Here is a 26,660-nt window from a genome sequence, read left to right as displayed (position 1 = left end):
GGGTGCTACTTTTTTAAAATCAACTGGTGCCAGAAAGTTAAACAGATTTTTAAATTACTTCTATTTAAAAATCGCAATCCTTCTAGTACTTATCAGCTGCAGTATGTTCCACAGGAAGTTCTTTTCTTTTTTTATGTGACCACAGTGCTCTCTGCTGACACCACTGTCCATGTCAGGAACTGTACAGAGTAGAAGCAAATCCCCATAGCAAACCTTTCCTGCTCTGGACAGTTCCTGACATGGACAGTGGTTTCATCAGAGAACACTGTTGTCAGAAAGAAAATAAATTCAAAAAGAAAAGCACGTCCTCTGGAGCATACAGCAGCTGATAAGTATTGGAAGGGTTAAGATTTTTAAATAAAAGTCATTTACAAATCTGTTTGGCACCTGTTGATTTAAACAAAAGAAATTATTCGTGCAGGAACTATATATAACTATGTATAGATTCCCAATAAGCAAAATGGATATGAATTTCACATGGATTTCGGTGCCGAATCTATATTGGAAATATATGCCTTAGGTTTGGTCCACGTATGGTGAAATTTTATGCTGTGGCTCTTCCCTCAGACTTTGATTTAGATAATCATTATATGGTGCAGTTAAGTCATTTTTATGCTGTTACATAGTATCATAAATCTTTTCAATTCCCAATCAAATAATTTACAGTATTAGTCTTTAAATATACACTTTTCCCTGTCCAATCATTTCTCCTTTGTCTGATCCCTTGAGAGTTTAAGGGATTTATCAACTTTCTATTTTACAATCCTCTCAGTCTGTAGTCATCATTCCGACTTTTTCATTACAGCAATATGTTATGTGTAAATAAGTCTCTTGGCATGCAGCTTTATATATCCTTTACTATATTTTAGTTTTTCCTATACTAAGGCCCCGGGCGGAGAGGATAGCGAAGGGTAACATTAATTACTTCATGATTACTGCTTGGTGCAGACAAACTTTGCCTGAAGTTACAGAGTTCTTAATTTTAAGACACTTGTTTTCTTTTGGTTTTTAGCATGGTTTTTAGCATGGTTTTTAAAATGTGAAAAGCTTACATTAAACTCTAGAGTTCTGATAAAACTCTTGGCTAAAATGGTATAGGCCACAAATTACCATTTTAGGCTATGTTCACATGGCGGAATTTCAGCTATTCTGCTCAAATTCTGCTCAGAAAAGAAGACTGTGGATTTTTTCGCCGTTTTTTGGAATTTGAGTGGAATTCCAGAATTTCTGTACTTTCAAAAAAGTGGGCTCTGTATGGAATTCCGCAAAATTTATAGACTTGGAGCAGTGGAATCCCCATTGAAGACTGTGTACACTGAAATTTGCTGAATTTCCGAGCAGAAATTCCAACGTGAACATAGCCTTACAGTTAGAGAAGCAGAGACCAATCCAACTGTTTCCCATATTATGTACAATGCCTATTATAAAACATAATATTGTAACAAATACCATGCAAATATGCACAAAAATCAAACCTAACGTTTCCAACACTAGTTCCATGTAGTAACCATTTAACACTGCCATTTTAAAGTACCATCCAAATGTTAATAATATCAAAGTGTCACGGTTACTTTTAGAGATGGGCAAACTTTTGAAAAATTCGATTCGATACGACTTTATTCGTAGCGAATCTATATTAAAAACGGCGGTTTCTGGACTACAGAGAGCCTCAATAGGGGTGTAGAAACCTTTTCTCTGTTCTAACATGCATATGGAGTGTGCTGGCTGGGGTAGTGAAATAATACTGTTATTCAGAATGACATGCAGATTACCGGCATCCCTTTTAGAACAACTGCCGCAGAGTGGCACAATGACAGAGACTGGAGGTAGCATCAGTATGAGGAGACCATATAGTGGCTAAATGACACAGCGTGGAGTTGTTGGAAGCAGGAGGAGACCATATAGTGGCTGAATGACACAGCTTGGATGAGGCTGAAGCATGAGGAGACATAGCGGCTGAATGACACAGCGTGGAGGTGTTGGCAGCATAAGGAGACCATATAGTGGCTGAATGACACAATGTGGAGGTGTTAGCAGCATAAGGAGACCATATAGTGGCTGAATTACACAATGTGGAGGTGTTGTCAGCATGAGGAGACCATATAGTGGCTGAATGGCACAGCCAGGAGTAGTGTTGAGCGTCATAGACCATATTCGAAATTGCGATATTTCGCGAATATATGAACGAACATTCGTCATATATTCGCTAAATTCACATATTCGTAATATTTGCATTTTTTTCGAACATTCGCATCTGCGAAAATTCGCATATGTGAAAATTTATGAACTTTATAGCAAGTATACCAGTGTAACTTGAAAGAAGCAGCATAAGGAAGGGATCAATATTCGCAAATATTCGCATATGCGAATATTCACATATGCAAATTTTCGCCCGGCAGTCTGACACAGTAGTATTAGAGCCTTCTTTAGACCACACAAGTTGGAAGCAGAGAGGGATGATCACTGTGATGTGTACTGTGAAAAAAAAAGCGAATATTCGTAATTTGAAATATATAGTGCTATTTTCGTGAATAGTCACGAATTCTCGAATATGCAATATTCGCAAATAAAATTCGAATTGCGAATATTCGCAAGCAAGACTAGCCAGGAGTTGGCAGGGACATGAGTAGACAATAGGCCTTCACAATCCCTAAGTTTATAAAATGAATTCTGACATTTAAACTGAAGATTTTGGGTAGCTAGTGCTACCATAACAAAAGTTTAATTCCCAGACCCAGGCCCAGCAGCATAAGTAAACCATATATTGCCTGAATGACACAGCCTGGAGTTGGCTGAAGCATGAGGAGACCATATAGTGTCTAAATGGCACAGCCAGGAGTTGGCAGCAGCATGAGTAGACACTAGGACTTCACAATCCCTAAGATCAAAAATTTAATTCTGAAATTTAAACAGAAGATTTTGGGTAGCTAGTGCTTCCATAACAAATGTTTTATTCCCAGATCCAGACCAAGCAGCATCAGTAAACCATATATTGCCTGAATGACATAGTCTGGAGTGTGCTGAAGCATGAAGAGACCATATAGTGTCTGAATGGCACAGCCTGGATTTGGCAGCAGCATGAGTAGACACCAGGGCTTCACAATCCCTAAGAAAAAAATACAAAGTTTTAAATTTAAACCAAAGAGTTTGGGTAGCTAGTGCTACCATAACAACATTTTTATTCCCAGACCCAGGCCCAGCAGCATCAGTAAACCATATATTGCCTTAATGACACAGCCTGGAGTTGGCTGAAGAATGAGGAGACCATTTAGTGCCTGAATGGCACAGCCAGGAATTGGCAGCAGCATGAGTAGAGACTAGGCCCTCACCATCCCTAAGATTAAAAGATGAATTCTGAAATGTAAACCAAAGATTTGGGGTAGCTAGTGCTACCATAACAATATTTTTATTCCCAGTCCCAGGCCCAGCAGCATCAGTAAACCATATATTGCCTTAATGACACAGCCTGGAGTTGGCTGAATCATGAGGAGACCCCAGGGCTTCACAATCCCTAAGGAAAAAAAAAAGAAGTTTGAAATGTAAACTGAAGATTTTGGGTAGCTAGTGCAACCATGACAAAAGTTTTATTCCCAGACCCAGCAGCATCAGTAAACCATATATTACCTGAATGACACAGCCTGGAGTTGGCAAAAGCATGAGGAGACCATTGAAATATAAACATTTTAAATAGAAATTTAAGATTGAGGATTTTGAAATGGAACTTTTAAAGGGGTATTCCAGGAAAAAACTTTTTTTTATATATCAACTGGTTCCAGAAAGTTAAACAGATTTGTAAATTACTTCTATAAAAAATCTTAGTCCTTTCAGTACTTATGAGCTTCTGAAGTTAAGGTTGTTCTTTTCTGTCTAAGTAATCTCTGATGACAGGTGTCTCGGGAAACGCCCAGTTTAGAAGCAAATTCCCATAGCAAACCTCTTCTAAACTGGGCGGTTCCCGAGACACGTGTCATCAGAGATTACTTAGACAGAAAAGAACAACCTAAACTTCAGAAGCTCATAAGTACTGAAAGGATTAAGATTTTTAAGAGAAGTAATTTACAAAGCTGTTTAACTTTCTGGCACCAGTTGATTAAAAAGAAAAAAAAAAAGTTTTCCACCAGAGTACCTCTTTAAAGCCTACTGGAACTGAGGAACTTCAAAATGGTAAATCTACCACCTGGGATAGTCAGTCAATTCAAACAGCCGGTGGTCAGTATCCACAGTTCCCTGTTTCTGCTAGTCCTTGGCAATATTCCTTTTATTACTGGTTTGGTATCAACATGGCAATAATGCTGGGAGAGTAACTCAAGGATAGCCACATGTTTCCTACAATACACAGTCAATATATGGAGAACATATAGTGGCTGAATGACACAGCCTAGAGGTGGCTGAAGCATTAGGAGACCATACAATGTCTGAATGGCAAAGCCTGGAGTTGGCGGCAGATGAGGAGACAATAGGGCCTCACAATCTCTAAGAATAAAAGATGAATTTTGGAAATTTCAATTGAAGATGTATGGTACCTAGTGCTACCATAAACATATATATGTAATGTCTTAGGCCTAGCAGCATCACTAAACCATGTAGTTGCTGAATGACACAGACAGGAGCAGGCAGCAGCATGAGTACACAAGAGGGGTTCAGAACCCCTAACATTAAAGGGTGAATGTTGAAATCTCTTTTGAAGATGCATTTTAGCTAGTGCTACAATCCAAAAATGTAAGGCCCAAGCCCAGCAGCATCACTAAACCATGTAGCTGCGAATGACACAGACAGGAGCAGTCGGCAGCAGGAGTACACAAGAGGCTTTCATAACCCCTAAGACTGAAAGATCAATGTTGAAATCTCTATTGGAGGGGTATGTTACCTCGTGCTATCATCAAGGCATAATTAAGGCCCATCATTATGTCACCTCGTGCTATCATTAAGGCCTAAGCTAAGCAGCATCACTAAGCACAGTAGTTCCTGAAACACACAGCCTGGAGCAGGCATCAGCATGAGTTTACAAGAGGGCTTCACAACCCCTAACATTAAAATGTTAATGTTGAAATCTGTATAGAAGATGTATGTTAGCTAGTGCTAACATCAAAAAAATTTAGGCACAGGCCCAGCAGCATCAGTAAGCCAAGTAGTTCCTGAAACACACAGCCTGGATAAGGCAGCAGGATGCATGCATAAGAGGGCTTCACAACCCCTAAAATTAAAAGATCAATGTTGAAATCTCTATTGAGCATGTATGTTTGCTAGTGCTACCATAAAGAAAATTGTAGGTAATATCCAAGACAGTCCCAGCAGCATCAGAAAGCAATATATTGGCTGAATGACACAGCCTGGAGGTGGGGAAAGCATAAGGAGCCCATATAGTGTCTGAATGGTACAGCCTGGAGATGGCCAAAGCATGAGGAGACCATATAGTGGCTAAATGGCACAGCCTGGAGTTGGCAGAAGCATGAGAGAAAATAGTGGCTGAATGAAACAGCCTGGAGATGGCAGCAGCAGCATCAGGAGTCCTGAAAGTGACCCGGTGACAGAGTGGTGCATTGGGTGGCAATACCAGTACCCGGTGATGAAGGTGGCTGGAATGTTTGTAAATGGGGAGCAGTGCCTTAAATCTGTTTGGCACTATCCATATTTGTGAAGTGTTGGTTTAGCACCATGGTCAATCTACTCTGATGCATCTGGCATTGGTGGGTGGAAATCCTGGCTGATCCTTGGATGATTCATCTTCACAAAGGTCAGTCTCTCCACATTTTTTGTGGAAAGACTTTCCTTGGGGTTACTATGGCCCCCGCTGCACTAAACACCCGCTCTGATGGCCCACTACTGGCCGGGCAGGACAGCTTTTCCAGGGCAAACTCTGATATTTGCGGCCATAAATCAAGTTTGGCTGTCCAGAAGTCCAGCGGATCTTCAAGGTTTGTTGGCATGGCCATGTCAAGGTATGCCACCACCTGCTGGTTCAGGTCCTGCTCCATGTCTACCTGCTGCTGATGAGTTGCTTCACTATGCGGGTGAAGAAAGCTACTCATCAGCGACTATAGACTCAGGCTATCGGAGCTGGTACTGCCACCCCACCCCTCCCCAGCAGCTATGGCAGTGGAAGGTGAGCGCAGAGGGCCCCCCGAGTAAGACCTGCGAGTGGATGGATGATGGCGCCAATAGGCATTGACCAACTGACTACGTAGGATGTCCCTGTAGGCCCCCATTTATATTTTGTAATGTTGAAGTTATATGTCACTTCTAAAATTTCTTTCCAATAAACTTTGAACTTGGGAAAAAGAAAGGCCCCCATTTTGTGCTGGTAGCGAGGATCCAATAAGGTGGAAAGCCAGAAGTCATCCCGCTTCCGAATGTTGACAATTCGGCGGTCAAAACGCAAGCAACTGAGCATGCATCGTGCCATTTGTGCATGTGACTCGGAGGGACTCCCTGCCTAAATCTCCACTGCATACTGCCAAGGTGTGTCTGGGTCCTCTGTCTCACCTTCCTCATAACCCTCTAGCTACTCTAGTTGATCATGCTTCTCCTCTCTTGTCAGATGACTTGAAACACCGCCCATCTCATGAAACCTAAACTGTGCTCCACTGTGCCCCTCATTCTCCTCCTCCTCCAATTCAGTCCCCACAGGGCTCATGAGGCCTTGAGATGTAGGCGCAATGTCTCCATTGCCCTGACCAGCCTTTGTTTCCAACAGTTGTTGTAGGAAATGAAGCAGTGGAATGACGTTGTTCATCCCGTAATCCTGGCGACTTAGTAATAATGTGGCTTCCTCAAAGGGCCTCAGCAGACGGCAGGTATCATGTATGAACTGCCACTGGTTCACACTGAAGTTACACAGGGGAGTACCCCTATCTGCTTGGATCATCAAGAAATCGGTGATGGCTTTTCTCTGTTCATACAGTCAGTCCAATATATGGAGGGTGGAATTCCAACGTATGGCAACGTCACAAATCAGACTATGTTGGGGGATACCATTCTGACGCTGTAGCTCAAGAAGGGTGTGCTTTACAGTGTATGAGTGGCTGAAGTGCATACACAGTTTCCTTCCCATTGTTAGGATGTCTTGCAAATGGGGGGAACATTTCTTGACAACCAGATTTAACATGTGTGCTATGCACGGCGCATGGCTCACCCTGCCTTGTCGCAGCGCGGCCAAGATGTTCTTCCCGTTTTTGGTCCCCATGGTTCCCATTTCCAGTGTGGTGGAGTAAGCCATGCTCTGATATCAATGAATTTGAGCAGTTCCTCCCCTGTGTGACTCTTTTCGCCAAAGCAAACCATGTGAAGAACAGTGTGACACCGCCATGCCCTGCACACATGGTATGCTGAAGGGCCACTGAGACTTGTCTGGGCAGTGGAGGACACGGTGGAGGATGAGGAGGCAGAGTTGCATACTGTCACAGGACCAATGGGCTGACAGCGTGGAGGAGGAAGCGGCGGGACCTGTCCAAGTTGGGGTTGTGGCTGTGCAGGAACCACATTCACCCAGTGAGCCGTAAAGGACATGTATTGTCCCTGACCTTAGTTACAGCTCCAGACGTTGGCATTGCTGTGCACTTTGGTACACACCGAAAGGCTCAAGGACTGGACTACCTTCTCTTTTTACAAAATTGTGCAGGGCTGGTAATGCCCTCTTCGCAAAGAAATGACGGCTTGGCAGTCTCAACCTCGGCTTGGACAAGCAATCAGTTCTCTGAAAGGTGCAGAGTCCCCCACTTGAAAAGGGAGGGACTGCAGCACAAGCAACTTAGACTGGATCACATTCTGCTTCTGCGCCGTTGAATGAGTGGGCGTATACTGTTGTTTCTTGGACATGGTTTTGCGGATGGATTGTGGATGGAAAGGCTGAATAAAAGTGGGAGGAGCAGGAACATCTGGAGCGACAGAAGGAGGGTGTGACACAGAGCTCCCTTTGGCTGAGATGGTGGAGACTTGGCTGGCTGAAAGAGAGAGCGGCATGCCACTGGGTGATGCAGCAGGCTGGACCATTACATCGGAGCCACGGTTCTCCCATACTTCTTTATGGTGGCATAGCATATGTTGACGCAAGGCCGTGGTGCCAACATTGGGACCCTGGCCACGTTTCATCTTCTGCCGACATATCTTGCATGTGGCTATGTGAACCTCATCCGGATGCTTGATGAAAAACTGCCACACTGCCGAGTAGCTGATTTTCCCACGAACAGTCCACACTAATTGACTTCTACTGCCGCCGTCTCAAGCAACCCCTGTTCCACTACCTCCTGGGAAGGTAGGCTGCCACGAAGCAGGTGTTCTTCTGCCACCATGCTGACTGCCAAACATGCTACCGCCTTTCTGGCTCAGCTGCTGCCTCATGGGCAACCTGCAACTCTCTTCTCCTGATGAAGCCCCTTCTGCACCCGGCTCCCACTTGTGATCGGCTTCATCATCATCAACAAGTGTCTGCACGTCACTGGTGTCCTCCTCAGGTTCCTCAACAGTGTCTGCTTCAGGACCCTGAACCCTGGCAACACCGCCTCCCACATCACTCTCCTCATCACTACTTGGCCGCCTAGTGGAGGAAGCGGCGGATGTCTCCTTCACTTCTTGGCTGGGCAGTAGCTGCTGACTGTCCTCTATTAGATTGTCCTCAGTGAATAGTGGAGCTGAACCCACAGCATAAGATACTTCTGTAGGAGAGGGAACAGCATAGGACAGAGGCAATTGGAGGACAGGGACTGCTCCCGGGCCACGCCAACTGAAGGTTGTGTCCTAGGAACCCACCGACTGGAGGTGTCAGATGTCACTTGTGATGAAGTGGATGACCGTGTTAACCAATCGACGACGACAGATGGGTTGTTTATCGAGACACGACCGCTAGCTGATAACGGAAGCTCAGGCCTCTCCCTGCGACTCCTGCTGCCACTCGCCTCTAGTCTGCTGTGACCTCTGCCTGAAGGATTTAGGTTTCTGCCACTCCTCTGTGCATGTCCTGGCACTTCTCTGCCTGACATACTTAGGGCATATATGAGGGGAGTACAATGCGCTTCACTACGTTTAAAACAGTATTTATCTAGAACAGCAGGTGTGCACTTTTGGCTGGCCTTTCACAGTATATAGGACCTTGAAAGATTAACAGGAACAAAATAGTACACTACTTAAATGTAGGTATGTGGTATGCACTGATGAGGGCAGAAAAATGCTCTACAGTACACTTAAAAAAGTATCCGGGTACAACACTAGCAGGTGAGTAATTTTGCCTGGACTTTCACAGTATGTAGGCCCTTGACAAATTAACAGGTGAAAAATAAAACACTACTTAGATGTACGTATGTGGTATGCATTGATGATGGCAGAAAAATGCACTACAATACGCCTAAAACTCTGTATTTTTGTGAAACACCAGCTTTTGATTACTTTTGTCTGTCCTTTCACAGTATGTAGGCTCTTGACAGATTAATACGTACAAAATAGTAAACTACTTAGATATACGTATGCGGTATGCACTGATGAGGGTAGAAAAATGCGCTACAGTACCCTTAAAAAATATATATTTTTGTAAAACATCAGCAGTACACAACATTGCTGCAGCCAAAAAAAGCTGTGTACTAAACAAAAAACTGTGCTCTGTCACAGACTATTAGGAATGGACTGCTGGGTTTTATACCGTCTACAGACTAGTAAAACCAGTAGATGATTTTTTGTGGAACAAAGACTCTGAAAAATTATTCCTGCCTCCTCTGCTAAGGTTTATGAAGTTGATGCAGCTTGTTGAAATGCATGAGGCAACACACAGCTATCTGCCCCTCTCTGTAATACTATACTGAAGAAAGTGACTGGGAGGTTAATGCCTGCAGCTGCAGTAAAAAACCTTTCAGTGAAAAAAACAATGCTCTCCGTCCACGAGAATGCTGATGTGACTAGGAGGATGTTAAACGCTGCTGGAATGCGCTTTTCTCTGCTGTAACACTTACACACAGACTGTCCATCCTATCTCTCTGCAGTGTCATGAATGAAGTGGCTGGCCACAATATGGCTGCCGATTATATAGGGCTGTGACATCACAGGGGTGAATGGCTGCTGAAAGGCTGCATCCTGCATTTGATTCAGGGTCATCCCGCCTACTTCCCTTCCCGCCTTGCCTTCCCAGCATCCCTTGCCCCATGTACTGACATGTGCATCCGCCATTTTAGATGCCCCGGAGCCTGGAACGCTGTAAAATGGAGTTTAATGAAGCGATTCACGTGATAGAATCACATTGATATTCGCATTCATTGTGAAGCGAATATTTCCTGAAATTTGTAATGAATTCGGGTTCGTCAGCTTTGATTCACTCATCTCTAGTTACTTTAACAAAAACATTTTAAAAAACGCAACTTATAGTGATAATAAGGATTTTGAAGTAAAAACTTTTGACACATAAAAGAGACATGTTGAATGGGTTGATGGATTAGGATCTAGGTGATGATCTTGGCTTAAACGTCAGCTATTATTTTCAGGGAGAGAATGGAGAGTCAATATTTTGTGAGGTGTTCTTAGAGGTTGATGGGCAGCCATTTAACAAAATGGATCTAACCTACATAATTGTAACTTTAATCTACCATCTGGTTGCTGGTCCAGGCATCTTCTTGTGTAGCCTTACCTATACTGATGACATCATGAGGGGACAGAGCTACCCAAAAAGAGACCAGGACCAGTAATGAGATGCTATTATTCTTTTCACTGTATACATTTTGCAGCCATATAGATGGCTGTATAATGTATACCCCATAGGAGTTAACTAGTCCTGCTGATCCTGAGCTGACATGAAAGGTTCACACAAGCCGAACCTAGATAAGTTCAAAAGTTTAACAATAATAATAATAATAATAATAATAATAATACAGTGGTTAATCTCTTGGGGACGCAGGGCGTATGCATACACCCTGCATCCCCGATCCTTAAGGACTCAGGGTGTCCTTAAAGGGGTTATCCAGCATAAGATGATTTTAGTACGTACCTGGCAGACAGTAATGGAAATGCTTAGGAAGGATCTGCGCTTGTCTTGGGGCTAAATGGCTATGCTGTAAGATTACCATAACACTGTGGCTAGATTTTTGTGAACTTGTATTTCCTGTTTTCAGTTTTCTTGTTTGCCTACAAATCCCATGATTCCATTTTCCTCCTTCCCACACATCAGCCACCCCACCCATTGAAACATAAATGAACTGCAGACCTGTGGTTTTCAATCAGGGTGCATCCAGCTGTTGCATTACTTGCAGATTGCTCTCTCCACCCATTGAGGCAGATAGGCTCCCTGTCATCAGCTGACTAGTGAGTCAGGTCTCGACCGCATTGCAAGCTTGGAAAAATCCGGGACAGCAGTAATTTTGTATGCTGTTAAAAATAAATATTGGGGTGAAAATCCCATAAGAATTGTGAGAAAACTGGCACACACAGGTAAAGACACTATATTATGATCTATACTAACTTTAAAGCCCCTGTAGCATAGTTAAATAAAAAAAAATTCCTGGAATACCCCTTTAAGGACTCAGGGCGGCGGAGAATGGGTTAAACCCGGTAGGTCCTGGTTGCTACGGGCAGCCAGGACCCACGTCTAATGACGGGCATGGCCAATCGGGCCGATGCCCCCTATGGGAGCAAAAAAAAAAGTGTAAAAAAATTGCAATACAAGTTAATTTACCCCTTCCTTATTAAAAGTTTAAATCATCCCCCTTTTCCCATTTTTTAAATAAAATAATGTAATAAAGAATAAAAATAATCAAAATTGGTACCGCCACGTGCGTAAATGTCCGAACTATTAAAATATAATGTTAGCTAAACCGCACGGTCAATGGCGTACACGTAAAAAAAATACCAAAGTCCGAAATTGTGCATTTTTGGTCAATTCATATACCATAAAAATATTAATAAAAAGCGATCAAAAAGTCCCATCAAAACAAAAATAGTACTGATAAAAACTACAGACGATGACGCAAAAAATAAAAAAGTTAAAGGGGTCAGAAGATGCCAATATACTAATACTACATACTAATTTTGGTGCATGTAGTTTATAATTTTTTTAAGTTTTAAAATAAAATAAAATCTATATAAATTGGGTATTCTTGTAACCATATGGACCTACAGAATAAAGATAAGGTGTCATTTTTACTGAAAAGTGCACTGCGTAGAAACGGGAGCCCCCAAAATTTACAAAATGGTGTTTCTTTTTTCGTATTTTTGGTTTTACCGCAGGTTATATTATAAAATAAGAAAAGAAAAATTGGTGACACAAAAAACAAGCCCTTATATGGGTCTGTAGGTGCAAAATTGAAAGTGTTATGATTTTTAGAAGGGAAGGAGGAAAAACAAAAATGCAAAAACATGAAATAAGGGGTTAAATAAACAACATAAACATACATAACATAGTATGTATGAGCCAGTCATCATCCTGTATGAATTTCATTAGGGTGCAAGGAATGTGGGGGATATGATTGAATGAAGAGAATTGGCTGTGGAAAAAAATGGTTATTAAAAGTCAGGAGTAAATGTAAAGTGTGATAAGCCTGCCAAACAAGTTGCATTTTTAGTCATGTAAATTAGGTATTCCCACGTATAGTAGTAACCTGTGCATATGTGATGCACAGGATTGGAAGCTGCACATTTTATGTTGTAGATTTTAATGTGAACCAAGTTACTGTAAGGTCACAACAGGTGGGGGATCCCCTGGGCCTGTGTGGATGATGACAGTAGACTGACCATAAACGCCACTGTAGCACTCTCCATCGAGAACTGATTCATCATGAGTTCTAGATGCATAGAACACTGTGTCACGAAGCCTCTACACAGCTTGGGATCTCCATCAAACTTTGTGGGCAAGGATAACAGAAGCTTGGACCCGGAAGAAACAGCTGACACAGGAGGAGACTCAGGCACAGGTTGCTGCTGCTGTTGCTTTTGTTGCTGCTGAGCGGCAAGAAGCTGTTGCACCATAGCATAAAATTAATTCAGTTGTTGCGCTTGTTGAGCTAACTGCTGCGACTGTTGAACAACAATGGTGGAGAGATTCGAAACATCTGACAGAGGCAGCGGGATCCATGGTTGGATCTTACTGTAAGGGTCACGGCAGGTGGTTGATCCCCTGGGCCTGTGTGGATGATGATGTGAACCGTGCCAGGGAGCGAAGTCTAAGGTGAAGGTCAGGGCAGGCGGCACAGTAGCAGGGTCAGGTCACGGAACAAGGATGAAGTACACGGATAGACAGGAACACTGGAACACTGAAAGCTTTCACTAGGGCTCTAGCGCAACAAAGGTCTGGCCTTGAGTCATGGGAGGGGCTGATACTTATAATGGAAGGTGCAGGTGAATACACTAATTAAAGGCATACTGGCCCTTTAAATGTAAGAGCTCCATCATGCGCGCCCTAAGAGGCTGGGGCACGCATTTTGGGACTGGGAAAACAGAAGACCAGGGAGGTGAGTGACGGGCTGGAACTCACATGCGGGCGAGTCCCGCGTTGTGAATCCTAGCCCTGCTGGCAGCGGGGACATGAGATGAGAGCGCTCATGGCCAGTGTGTCTGGTTGGAGCGGTGATGTTACAATGATTTACTGTAATACAGCTTCAAATCTTGCACATCAAATATGGTCAGGATGCTGTACGTGTGAATACACACTACAGAGGTATTCCCATCTGTTTACAAAACTCCTGTTAACATCCAAGCATTTTGAGTACATTCTAATTCAGTTTAGTAGTTTAAATTTTATTTTTTCCAAAAATAAGACGTTCTGCTGTGGGTCCTACTACTTTATCTGTCCAAGGATAACACTTTAAATCTAAGGGCTAATCAAGGGTTGTCAATGTCTTATAACAATGTCACACCATTCCATTTAAGTTGGCAGTCATGAATAGAACTGATATTTGTAGATGAATTTCTATGAACCACTAATGAATAATATGGAAGGTGTCTTTATACAATACAGTGTGTTAATGTACATGCCAACACCATCAGATATAAAGTATATTTTATCAATCTAAAAAATGATGGTATTCTTTCATATTCTTTCATTTTATAAGGTGAAATGTATCATTCTCTATGAAGCTAGAAAGTGGCTGTAGATTTACATTAGAAAACCAACACTGTATGTCTTAAGTACTTTGTGATTTCTGGGGAGTTGTCTTATATCACCTCTTTGTTTTGCTTACCCAAAGTTTTGTAGAGATAAAGCAGTTAAAGTGTACCTGTCGTCAAACATTACTTTTTATATAATGTAGATAATACCATTATATGTATATTTGTAATATACAATGGTTAAAAAATGTGTATATTTTTGGGTGAAAAAAATCCTGTCCCTGCAGCCATTGCCTGTGTGTCTCTAAGAAGAGTCCAAATACAGGAAGTGAAGGCAGGACATATAGGGCTCTATGCAGGCTCCTGGCTTGTCAATAATTCTGCTGTGTGAGTCGGGAGCGACACAGTGCTTCACTGCACAGAGCCCTGCTTGTCCTAAGTGTACAGAGCCTCACTTGTCCTCAGTGTACAGAGCCCTGCTTGTCCTCAGTGTACAGAGCCCTGTTTATCCTCAGTATACAGAGCCCTGCTTGTCCTCAATGTACAGAGCCCTATTTGTCCTCAGTGTACAGAGCCCTGTTTGTCCTCAGTATACAGAGCCCTGCTTGTCCTCATTGCACAGAGCCCTGCTTGTCCTCAGTGCACAGAGCCCTTCTTATCCTCAGTGTACAGAGCCCTGTTTATCCTCAGTGTACAGAGCCCTGCATGTCCTCAGTGTACAGAGCCTTGCTTGTCCTCAGCACACAGAGCCCTGCTTGTCCTCAGTGTACAGAGCCCTGCTTGTCCTCAGTGTACAGAGCCCTGCTTGTCCTCAGTGTTCAGAGCCCTGCTTGTCCTCAGTGTACAGAGCCCGGTTTGTCCTCAGTATACAGAGCCCTGCTTGTCCTCAGTGCACAGAGCCCTTATTTTCCTCAGTGTACAGAGCCCTGCTTGTCCTCAGTGTACAGAGCCCTGCTTGTCCTCAGTGTACAGAGCCCTGCTTGTCCTCAATATACAGAGCCCTGCTTGTCCTCAGTGCACAGAGCCCTGCTTGTCCTAACTGCACAGAGCCCTGCTTGTCCCAGTGTACAGAGCCCTGTTTGTCCACGCACACTTGCTGTATTTGGACTCCTCATAGAGACACACATGCAATAGCTGCAGGGACAAAATATACTCATTTTTTTAACCAATGTATATTACAAACATACATATAATGGTCTTATCTACATTTTATAAAACGTTTTTGTTGACAACAGGTACACTTTAAGTGAAACAGTCGAGAATATGTTAGAAACAAACATTTCTATCAATACTGAAAAGCTTTATTTTCAACCTTAAATAGACTATGTGGTTAAATATTATATTTAGATACAGTATCCCTAGTTGTTGGCAGTTGTCAAAAGTACACTAAGGTATCGGAAGACACTATGGCTTTTTCCAAGCATTCCCAAAGTTCTCCCTTTTTCGGTGGGTGATTGGTGATTGTAGTATCCAGTGGACAGGACTGCAGACAGTGGTGGACTGGTGGGATTAGTTGTAGCCGGTGGACAGCAGGCAGTGGTAGAATGTGGGAGTTGTAGTAGTCAAAGGACAGGACAGCAGCGGACAAGAGAGCAGGCAGCGGTGGACTGGTGGAAGTTGTAGCAGCCAGCTCGACACAATTTATGTATATTTATATGAAACCCAGGTAGAAATGCTATTTGTCTGATTAAACTCAGAAAATATACATAAATTGACCTTAGATGCCTATTCCACATTCACCCTTAACACTTTTATTTATGTTAAAATACAGGTCAACCCCCTGATTTGCTCAACTTGCTAGGTATTTGTAATATGATAACTTTTATGGGCTCATATTGCAGTGACACTTCTGGGATTTGTAGTGCAGCAAATAGACACGGTAATGCCGGTGACAGGCCACTGAGGTCAGCCCACTATTTAATGCTTTGCTCAGCTTGCCTTCTATTGGATTTTGAAGGATTTCTGGGATCAGTAATGTCTCCATGCTCTATCTCAGTTTTCTCTCAGAGATGGCAGCCCCAATGCAGTGTATTGGGTTTTATCAGCAGCATAAACCCACTACCATACTGTTTCCTGATTGGCCTGGGAGTGTGTCATATAAAGAATAGTGTTGGGTGCGAATATTCGCATTTCAAATTTTTATTGGGAATATCGCAAATTCTCAAATATTGCGAATATATTCGCTATATATTCAAAATTACGAATATTCACTTTTTTCTGCATATGTGAATGTTCACATATTCCTTCTTTTCACTTGTGGGCATTTTAGAATGATGCAAATATACTTGTCAGAGGTTATCAGCAACATCCCTAGCAACTAATAATAAAGTTGTCCACCCTCTTAATATTTTCTTCCCCGAATATGCAAATATGCAAATATTCACATATGCGAATATGCAAATATAACGAATACGTGAAATTCGCGAATAAAGCATGAATATTCATCTATATATTCGCAAAATATTGCAAATTTGAATATGGCCAATGCCGCTCATCACTAATAATGAAAGCAATGATTGTCTGATCTAGGGTCATGTCATCAGACTGTATTACCCTTACATCATCTTAGTGTTTGTAGTACTCCATTTATTCAGGTGCCAAAACGCTATGTTTTCTCTCTTCTGCTAATAATAGCGCTGTTTCCAGGCTTACGGGAGCCGTGACTGACAGAGTTTGAATGATTAGCTAGTCTTTATCACTCAGACCAGGTTCACCCAGTTCGTTTCATTCATCTCTTATTATGACTTATTGTTCTTTATTTTTTTTTACCTAAATATTACTACCATATGATGATCTTAAATTTATCTTAAAGTTGATGCCTATAACCACATTTTACCCATTTTTTTTTTACAGATCCAAGTGAGGGGTTAAAATTACTGTGAAAACTATATGACATTGTTTTCAAAGTATAAACCACTGAGATGGCTCGCTACTTCAAACAAGTTAGCTGACCAGGTATAACCTTGTTAAGAGTGTAAAGTCAGCTGGAAATTTTATCAGTTATCATTTGCAATGCATTAAAGGGGTACTCCAGTGGATTTAAAAAAAAATTATCTCACTAAGACTGATTTCATCTGTTGTTGGAGCATATTTTTTATTTCTTTAAAAGTTCTACTTTTCATGGTGGTTCAGTCAAAGCACTCAAATTGTATTATTCCCTTGTGACTTTAATTTACATTTTTATATCACTGTCTATACTTATTTGATGCTTCAAGTGATCCTTGTCCCCATAGGTTTGCCTTTTCTGCTGGTCAGCTTCAAGTATTTAGCCCTCTCCTATACATCATCAATTCTCCCTGAGTTCCTGGCAATGACTTTGATTCATCTTCTGCTGATTCTGAAGGAAGACTTCTCTTTTCATGTGTGAGCACTTGGCTTGAGTAATGGGCACATAATACTGCTGCATGGGATGTCCTTGACAGATCAGTTTGAGTTCTTTTCTATTTAACTACACTGGTAGTATTCCATTGGGTTCTTTTCATAGTGCATTTTATTTGCATAACACAAAATAGGCAGACTTATCAATGAGTTACTGTCAGTTAATAAAGACCAATTTTATTGGAAGCCAGTTGTCACTATGAAACCTACATAAGCTTAAGGAAATCAAACAAACTCCATTCAGATTTTAACCTTGGGCCAATGCAGGACCCCAGTGCTATCCACAGTAGTGTTGGGCGTGAATATTTGCATTTCAAATTTTTATCGCGAATATCGCAAATTTGCGAATATTGCGAATATGTTTGCTATATATTAGAAATTGTGAATATAATTTTTTTTCACATGTGTGCATATGTGAATAATTAACATATTCCTTCTTTTCACTTGTGGGCCAATTAGAATGATGCAAATACACTTTTCGGAGATTATCAACAACATCCCTAGCAACCAATAGTAAAGTTGCGCACCCCCGCACTGTTTTCTTCCTCGAATATGCAAATATGCGAATATTCACATATGTGAACTATTCATCTATATATTCGCAAAATATCAGGAGTTCATTCATGATATTAATCATTAATCAACAGTTGTGACCATGAAGACTGGGGCGCTGCTGGAATGGAGATTTAATTGCTTGCATTTCTTTTATGTGCACGCTAAATTATCCTGATACATTACATTGGATGTATCACTTGTCACAGTCTTTGGGATCCCAGAACCTCCTTGCTCTAGATTACAACGCACGTAATCAATATGGCCATATTTGGGAGAAAAATACTCTAAAGTCTATATATTCCTTTTATTCTGCTTACACAAGAGCCACATACTAATGCAAGAGGAGGATGAGAAGGGCTGGTATTGGGTGGAGGGGGTAGAGGGAGCATTTGGACAATTTCTAAAGGCTCTCTGGACCCCACAGGGATCAGGGGCACAGGACTTTTGGCCTGGTGCATCGGATCCTCAAACATTAAAGTGCTGCATTTAGGTAACTAATGTATAATGGGGCCATATCTACCCAAAGGGGGGGGGGGGGGGTGCTAGCTGCATCACTGTTTAGGGATGGCCTACCCACCAACAGGTTGGGGAAATATCTATGGAGGGGGACATACTTATTTGCATATCTATTGGGAGGACATACAAGCTGTATATCTGTGTGATGATGAATTCACGCATGTGTGCTGGTAACATCATCAGGGGGCTGGCTTCACACACAACAGGAGAAGCAGCCAAGCCCCCTTTAAGGACCTGACTTGTGATATATTGTCTTGGGCTGCACAACAAGTTGGAAAAAGGTCTGAGACAACACTCATTTTCTAGCCTGCAGAAAATTAATTTCTGGGAAAAGAAAGGCAAAGAAATTTGTTACCAGCCACTAAACACAGGTAAGGGAAGTATATTAGTAACTAGACCAACTTTGCTGCCCCTGTTTCACATTCAAAGAACCAAAAATCCTGAAATACCTCTTTAATATATAACTGGCACTGCTTATGAGACAAATAAGTTTGCGACAAATTCCTGGGCAATTACAGGTAAATTAAATGCTAAATGCCTAAACAGTACATCTATTGTCAACATTACAGTGTTTGCATGAAATTCCAAAATCTATTATTTTCTACAAAATAAAATCTACTCACCAGATATTCAGCTAAACCATTTGGAAGGCTTGCATTACAAACTAAAATTTCAATAATAACTCAATTCAATTTTATATGAATAAAACACAAATTTGTTCTTTTTTTTCCCTATGAAATGTGTCATGGTTCCCAAAGATAATTTCAATCATGAATATGGTGTTTACATTTCTGCATTTAAGGCCTAATACACAATTCAGTTTGTTGTGTATATTTTCTGTTTATGATTGCTTTTTTGTAATAGTTTTTGCAGCCGACAATTTCCCTCCTGCGGTTTACTTATCTATAAGCACACAGTTGCAATGTTGGCCGATGTAACATGTCATATTTACCATACAGTATGTAATTGTTCTGAAAATGGGACATATTGTTCTGAGTAGATCAAAGAATTATTTTACATACTTATCACATTGAATACTAACTACATTTTAAGCTTATTGTCTGAAAGGTAGGAATACACATATCACAATGAGCAAACCAAAACAATAAAATGTAACCTTGTTGTAAACACTTGTAAATGGATATGGACAAATCAAAGTGTGAATTGTTTTCAAGCTATTGTCAAGTTTTTACTGGGAAACAGAGTTTTTATCTTTGAATAGTTGACATCCCCTCGCTTCTTATGCTATTCTGTAGGCTATGTTATGGTCTCCTTGCTAGGACATACATTATACACAATACAGCATGTAATTATTGCCAAAAATCTCAGACTTTCTGCAGGTCTAATGACCTGAATGAAGAGCATTATATAAATCTGTCAAAATATTAGCTTAGATCATTAGATTTGTGGGTCATACCTGTAATGTCCATTTATCTGTATTTTGTATTTTCTGCTTTGGGTCCTGTTCAGACATTGTTTATGTTTGAACAGTTTCTGTGTTAATTCTCCCTGGGATGGAAAGAGCTAACCTTCTTGACTTCAGCACTGGGAGGATATATGAGGCCTCTTCAGGTGCTGTTCTAGGGTGGTGATTAGACCTGTATTCTGGCCATGTTGGCTTGATGTTCACTATGTCTGTGTAAATGCTCAGGATATGTGCAAAGAAAGACTTGAAAGACGGCACTCACTAAAAAAACAAGTACTTTATTCTTCAGTTGCAGGAATGTACATCAGGTTGGGGGTAAGACCTGGGTAAGACCAAATACACCAAGAGCTCCTAACTGTAGTATCCAGCGAGCCTCTCATTGGAGGTGGAGATTATGTCTCCTCATGTGGGCACACGGATCTAACTGCAAAGGTGTCCGCTTTGCAGGTCTTGAATGGGTTAATGTCCCTGAATATGGAGGAGATAGATATAATCTCCTCCTCCAACAAGAGCCTCTCTGGAAACTTAGGAGCTCTTGGTGCAATTGGTCTTAAAGGGGTACTCCGGCGCTAAGACATCTTATCCCCTATCCAAAGGGGGACCACCACTGGGGGTGCGGTGTGGAAGATCACGGGGTCCCACCGCTGGGGCCCCCCTGTGATCTACCACACCGTACCCCATTAGAATCAGCCCCCGGAGTGTGTTCGCTCCGGGTCTGATTACTGGCAATCACAGGGACGGAGCATAGGGATGTCATGGCTCTGCCCCGTGTGACGTCACGCTCCGCCCCCTCAATGCAAGCCTGTTTTTCTGGATATACATACTGTTTCTTTGTTTTTATTGATTTGTTTGTATGTTGCCATAGCGACCTTTACCTGTTATAGGCTGCACATACGACATGACTTGTATTGTTGGCAAGAGGAAGTGCTTTATTATGCACAAAACGTTGCATCCCGCATGTTCCCCACTGTCTGTGTTACCCCTTGACCCAATGTGTATTCCTGCAACTGAAGAATAAAGTATTCAGTTTATGGTGAGTGCCATCTTTCAAATCTTTCTTTGCACATACATATGTGCAATCTTCTGGACCGAGCACCACTAGTTACGAGACAGCTGTCTCTGCATGTTGCAGTATCCTCCACACAAATTGTAGTGCAATCACGGTGCACCTGAAGTCGGTTTGTGCAGTGCTGGCATACTTGGATACATTGGATATTCTGAGTATTAACTATGGTTATCTGTCCTGTTTGATATGTAGATTTTAGTCTGCTTTGTTTTAGTACATTTGACGAGTTTTAGTATTGTATGTTCGTTTTGCATTTGCTTTGTGCTTCCTTGGTCTGTATTCACACTGTGCATTTTTTCAGTCCTGTTTTGACCTTCCTTGATCCTGCAGTTCCTTATGCTAATCCGTCAATCTAGGAGTGATTGAGTCTTGTGCCTGTACCCGTGTTTGCTTGTATTTAGGATTATTGTTTCCTCCTAGGCCAGTATCCTCATCACTCAGTGGAGAGTGCTTGTTGGCTACTAGCCTATTTGGTTTTGGTATTGATGTCCCTCCATGCTTGGAGTGAGGTGTCTAGAGTGTTCCTTGTTCTGAGTCCAGTGTGAACAGTGCTCGTGATTTCCAGACCCGATTAGTGTTCTGACTTTCAGTTAACCTGTTAATCCCCTGCATCTCCTGGTTTTGTCTGCTGTAAACTTATCCCCATTATCTAGTCTTGTTCATATTATCATATCTGCCGTTAATCTTGATTCTGATTACTGAACTGTATGTTAGTATGCTATATCCTGCCTTGTTTGTATTTATATATCTGTTTGTTGGTTATTGTATTCCTGTTATGTTCCTGACTTGTTTCCTGACATGTACAGCTAGTTTGTTTTGTTTGACTCGTACGCCCATGCACTTTAGTGCAGGAAGGGACTGGCGCTCAATTGTCGATACATCGTTTAGGGTGGATAGGCAAGTAGGCATGGAGAGGGGTCTTAGAGACAGCTTCAGGGCTCACTTCTTCCTGCCCCCCCCCCCTGTTCATGACAATATAGGTGCAGAAATGTAAGGCCACTTTTAGGTGGCTTTAGTGTAGGTTTAGGGTAGGTTCACATCTATACCACACACATCCATTGTGAAATATCACAAATAGATGTATCAAAACAAGAATTATTTGGCTTTATGTTACATACATTTTTTCTGCTATACATTTTTGTTTCTTAAATGTGTGTAACCATTTGTATCTGTTTTAAATGTACAGTATATGGTTTTATTTTGTTGTTAATATGTTAAACTGTGTATAAACTGTACAAGCAAAAAAAAAATAATAAACCACAACATACCACAAAATAAGTCTCTAATATTCTTGTATGAGGGGGAAAAATGTATATCACAGCCTTTATTTTTGTTGGACAAAAAAGTGCAGCACTTTTCCATCCCACATAAAATCGTTCACAAATATACAAGGAACAAAAACAGGTCCAAACTGAGATACTTTTGGCAAAAAAAAGTCTATAAGCATACTACAGCATACATTCAGGTACCATTTGAGTATATTTCCCCACATACTGTTATGGTTTAGATGTGAATGAGCCCTTATTTTAGCTTTGATTTTACAAGCCGCAATAACCAGACATTTTGTGGCTTTGTTCTCTCTTAGGGGTCGTTCACATCTATGCCAAAGTGGTATGCCGGCAGATACGTTTAAACGGTACCGAAACATATGTTGTGGTATACCTAGGGCTCAAGTCCTGTAGAAACGCATGGGAACAGAGTTCCCGTACTTTTTCCACAGTGTGTGTTGTAGTATACATTTTCTTTTTGTATTTGTTTCAGGTTTTACATATTCTAACATTTTAACAATAAAAGCAATTAAATTATACGTTTAAAATGTAAGCAAATGAATACAAACGTATGCCAGAAATTAAAACGTTGTTGTTGACCTCATTTGAAAGATATATTTTTTTTTTTAGAGCGCTTTAAAAACGTGAGACTGAGAGGCATACATACTCATGACCAAAATATAGGTTTACCTCTAAACTAAGCATTTGCCAGACCACAAATAAAATATTGTGAACAATTTTGGACTCCTGGCTGAGCTGGATGAGGCGCAGAGGAGGCAATTAGGTAATTAAAGGAATATGTAGTTTGTCTGACTAAGGATCCTATTACACAGGACAATATTGTACTGTGTAATATGGCCAGTAATCAGCCAATGAATGAGCAAACACTTTTGACCAAATGTTTTGACGCGACAAAAAATTGTTGTCCATTGCCCACTTATCTCCCATGGAATAGGCTGTGTCACAAGTAGCGCTGCAGCAAGGCATGCTGGCTACGAGCGTGCTGGCCCCGTCCTCCCATGCTGCTTCTGCTGACGTTCACATCGCGGCATGCGAACGTCGGGCTCTCACTCTATTCTCGGTATCTCTGTCCCCTCCACTGTTCCCTGCTGTCGGCGCATGAGACCCCGCATCCTAGGGCGGGTGCCAGCTTCCTCAGATTTAATGGGCCAGCACACCATTGTTTGGTGCTTGTCTGTTCTTGTGTCTATTTAACCCCACACTTCCTTCCTGTCTTTGCCAGATCTTTGTGCTCACTAGCCCTAGAGAAAGTGTTCCAGTTGTGTGTTGTTTAACAGTGTTCCTGACCTCTTGATTCTGTGACCTGACCTTGCTCCTGTGCCGCCTGCCTTCTGACTTCCTAGCTTCGTTCCTGACCACACTCCTGTGCCGATTGCCCAGACTTTTTCCTGTCCAGACTACGAGTTTGCCTCATCTTACCCGTGCCACGTAACACCTCAGCAGCCTGTGTGGACGAGTCGTATCAGGGTTAGCGACCTGGGTGCTGCCTGCCGCAGCAAGTCCATCCCGCTTTGTGGTGGGCTCTGGTGAAAACCAGTGGCACTCTAGACTCCTCTCCTTGATACGGCCCATTCCATCATCCACAAGGTATTCACTGCTGCACTGCCGTTTCAGTAAGATCCGTCCATGGATCCTGCTGCAGTGCCTCTGCCTGATCTTACGGATCTTTCCGCCATTGTGGCTCAACAGTGGCAACTCATCAGGCGCAACAGCAGAATCAGTTGTCTGCTATGATGCAACAGCTTCTTTCCGTTCATCAGCAACAACAGCAGCAGCCGCAACCTGTTCCAGAGGCTCCTTCACTCCCTGCACTTTCTTACGGATCTAAGCTTCGTTTATCCTTGCCTACAAAATATGAAGGAGATCCCAAGTTGTGTAGAGGTTTTGTGACCCAGTGCTCTATGCATTTGGAACTCATGGCAGTTCAGTTCCCGATGGAGTGAGCTAAAGTGGCGTTTGTGGTCAGTCTGCTGTTTGGAAAAGCCCTGGCCTGGGCTACTCCTCTTTGGGATTGTAATGACCCAGTGTCTTCTAACCTGTAGGCCTTTCTCTCTGAATTCTGCAATATTTTTGAAGTACCTGCACGGTTTCCTCTGCCGAGGCTACTTTACTGAACCTCCACCAAGGGGACTCTTCAGTTGGCGATTACTCGGTTCAATTCAGCACCTTAACTTCCAAATTGGCCTGGAATGATGAGGCCGTGTGTGCTACATTCAAAAAGCACTTTCTAGTAGAATCAAGGACGCTCTCGCTGCACAAGATCCTTCGTCTACCCTAAGTGAACTAATCCTTTTGGCCACTCGGATTCATGTGTGTTTTGCCGAGAGGCAGGAAGAACTTTATTTGGAAAGGGAACCTGTCCAAACACGGCGATTTCCCCATCTGGCACCCGTGTTCCAACATCCTGATTTAGTGTCTCCATTGCTTTCTTTCAAAGAGGCTATGCAGGTGGATCAAACTCTGTTAACACAGCAGGAAAGAATCTGTCGACGCAGTGAGAATTTATGCCTCTATTGTGCCAGTTCGGAGCGCTTTCTCAATGACTGTTCTTTACGTCCACAGTGTCCGGGAAACGCTCGCACCTAGGGCACGTAGGAGAGGTGTCATTGAGTGTGAATACTACCTCTCCTGGTTTGACTATGCTGGTCTAAGTCTATACCTCTTCTAAGACATCTTTCTTTGCCTCAGCCTTTTTGGACTCAGGTTCCGCAGGAGATTTTATTGCTGCTTCCTTGGTCCATAAACATCCACTCCCAGTGACTCGGCTTGCTAAACCTTTGTATATGTCTTCTGTCAATCTAGAAAACCTTAATTGTATGGTGCGTTTCCGCACTGAACCTCTCATTAGGCAAGTAGGAGTCTTACATAAGGAGAGGATTGAGTTCTACGTACTTCCTCAGTGTATTTCAGAGCTTCTTCTTGGTCTTCCTTGGCTTCAACGTCACACTCCGCGTCTCGACTGTAAATGTGGTGAGGTTACTCATTGGGGACCTTTTTGCCAAAACCACTGTCTTAAGTCTACCCAGCCTAAGATGGTCTCTTCGCCTCCTTCTATGCCGAACCTGCCTCTTCCTTATCAGGATAATTCAGATGTGTTCTGCGAAAAGCATGCCGACTCTCTTCCACCCCATCGTTCTTATGACTGTCCTCTGGATCTACAGCCTGGGACTACACCCCCCTCCCCCCCAGGAAATAATTTATCCTTTGCCAGTCGCAGAGACACAAGCTATGGCTAAATATATCTAAGAGAACCTCCAAAAGGGTTTCATCCGAAAATCCTCCTCCCCTGCCGGTGCTGAATTCTTCTTTGTCGGGAAGAAGGATGGTTCTCCCCGTTCTTGTATAGATTACCGGGGATTAAACAAAATCACGATCAAGAATCGCTATCCTCTATCTTTGATCTCTGAACTCTTTGATTGTCTACAGGGTGCCAAGATTTTCTCCAAATTGAATTTGGGGGAGCATTCAATCTCATTCAAATACGTGAAGTAGACGAATGGAAGACGGCCTTTAATACCCGTGATGGACACTTTGAATATCTCGTGATACATTTGTAATGCTCTTGCTGTCTACTAGGAATCTGCAATCGCAATTTACTTTGTGCAACACAAAAAAAGAAACACAGCCGCACGTCGACCATTTGTAATTTGATCTACTTGCTTCTCAGTATATATTCAAAAACTAACAGGTTGTTAGTATACATTTTGTTCAAAAAGTACAGGCCCACTCGCCATGTCAAGGCCACCTCATTAGAGTGGGTCCCTAACCTGACACTAGCATACTGCCCGGCGGTGACCACTGCCTCCGAGACCCCATGCCCAATGGGGGGAGCGATCCAGTGGCCAGGCACCCCCACTACTGCCCGACCAAGCCCCTGACTCCGGGCCACTCCACCCCACAAACAAAGCATCACAGAAACAATGGCCGCCACAGTGAACCACACCAGCATGAAACCTACCATGTGCCCTTTGCCAGAGGGCTGGGAGAATGGTAGGAGGAAACCCTTATGCAGTTTCCTGGTAATTAAAATGCCTGGGCCAAATGGGTGGAGTGGAGTGCTGGCTGTGGAAGAAGGGAGAGACTACACATGTGCAACACAAAAAGAGAAACACAGCCGCACATCCACCATTTGTAATTTGATCTACTTTCTTCTCAGCATAATTTCAAAAACTAAATTGTTGTTAGTATACATTTTGATCAAAAAGTACAAGCCCACTCACCACGTCAAGGCCACCTTGTTAGAGTGGGTCCCTAACCTGACACTGGCGTAGCGCCCGGCGGCGACCACTGCCTCCAAGACCCCATGCCCAACGGGGGGAGCGACCCAGTGGCCAGGCAGCCCCACTACTGCCCGACCAAGCTCCTTCTCTTCTCCATGCTTCGGGCCCGGACCAGTGACGTTGCATTGACGACGATGCAT

This window comes from Hyla sarda, chromosome 3, assembly GCF_029499605.1.
Source record: "Hyla sarda isolate aHylSar1 chromosome 3, aHylSar1.hap1, whole genome shotgun sequence".
NCBI classification, from domain to species: domain Eukaryota; kingdom Metazoa; phylum Chordata; class Amphibia; order Anura; family Hylidae; genus Hyla; species Hyla sarda.
The sequence above is the reverse complement of the archived record's forward strand: the minus strand, read 5'-3'. Positions refer to the sequence as shown.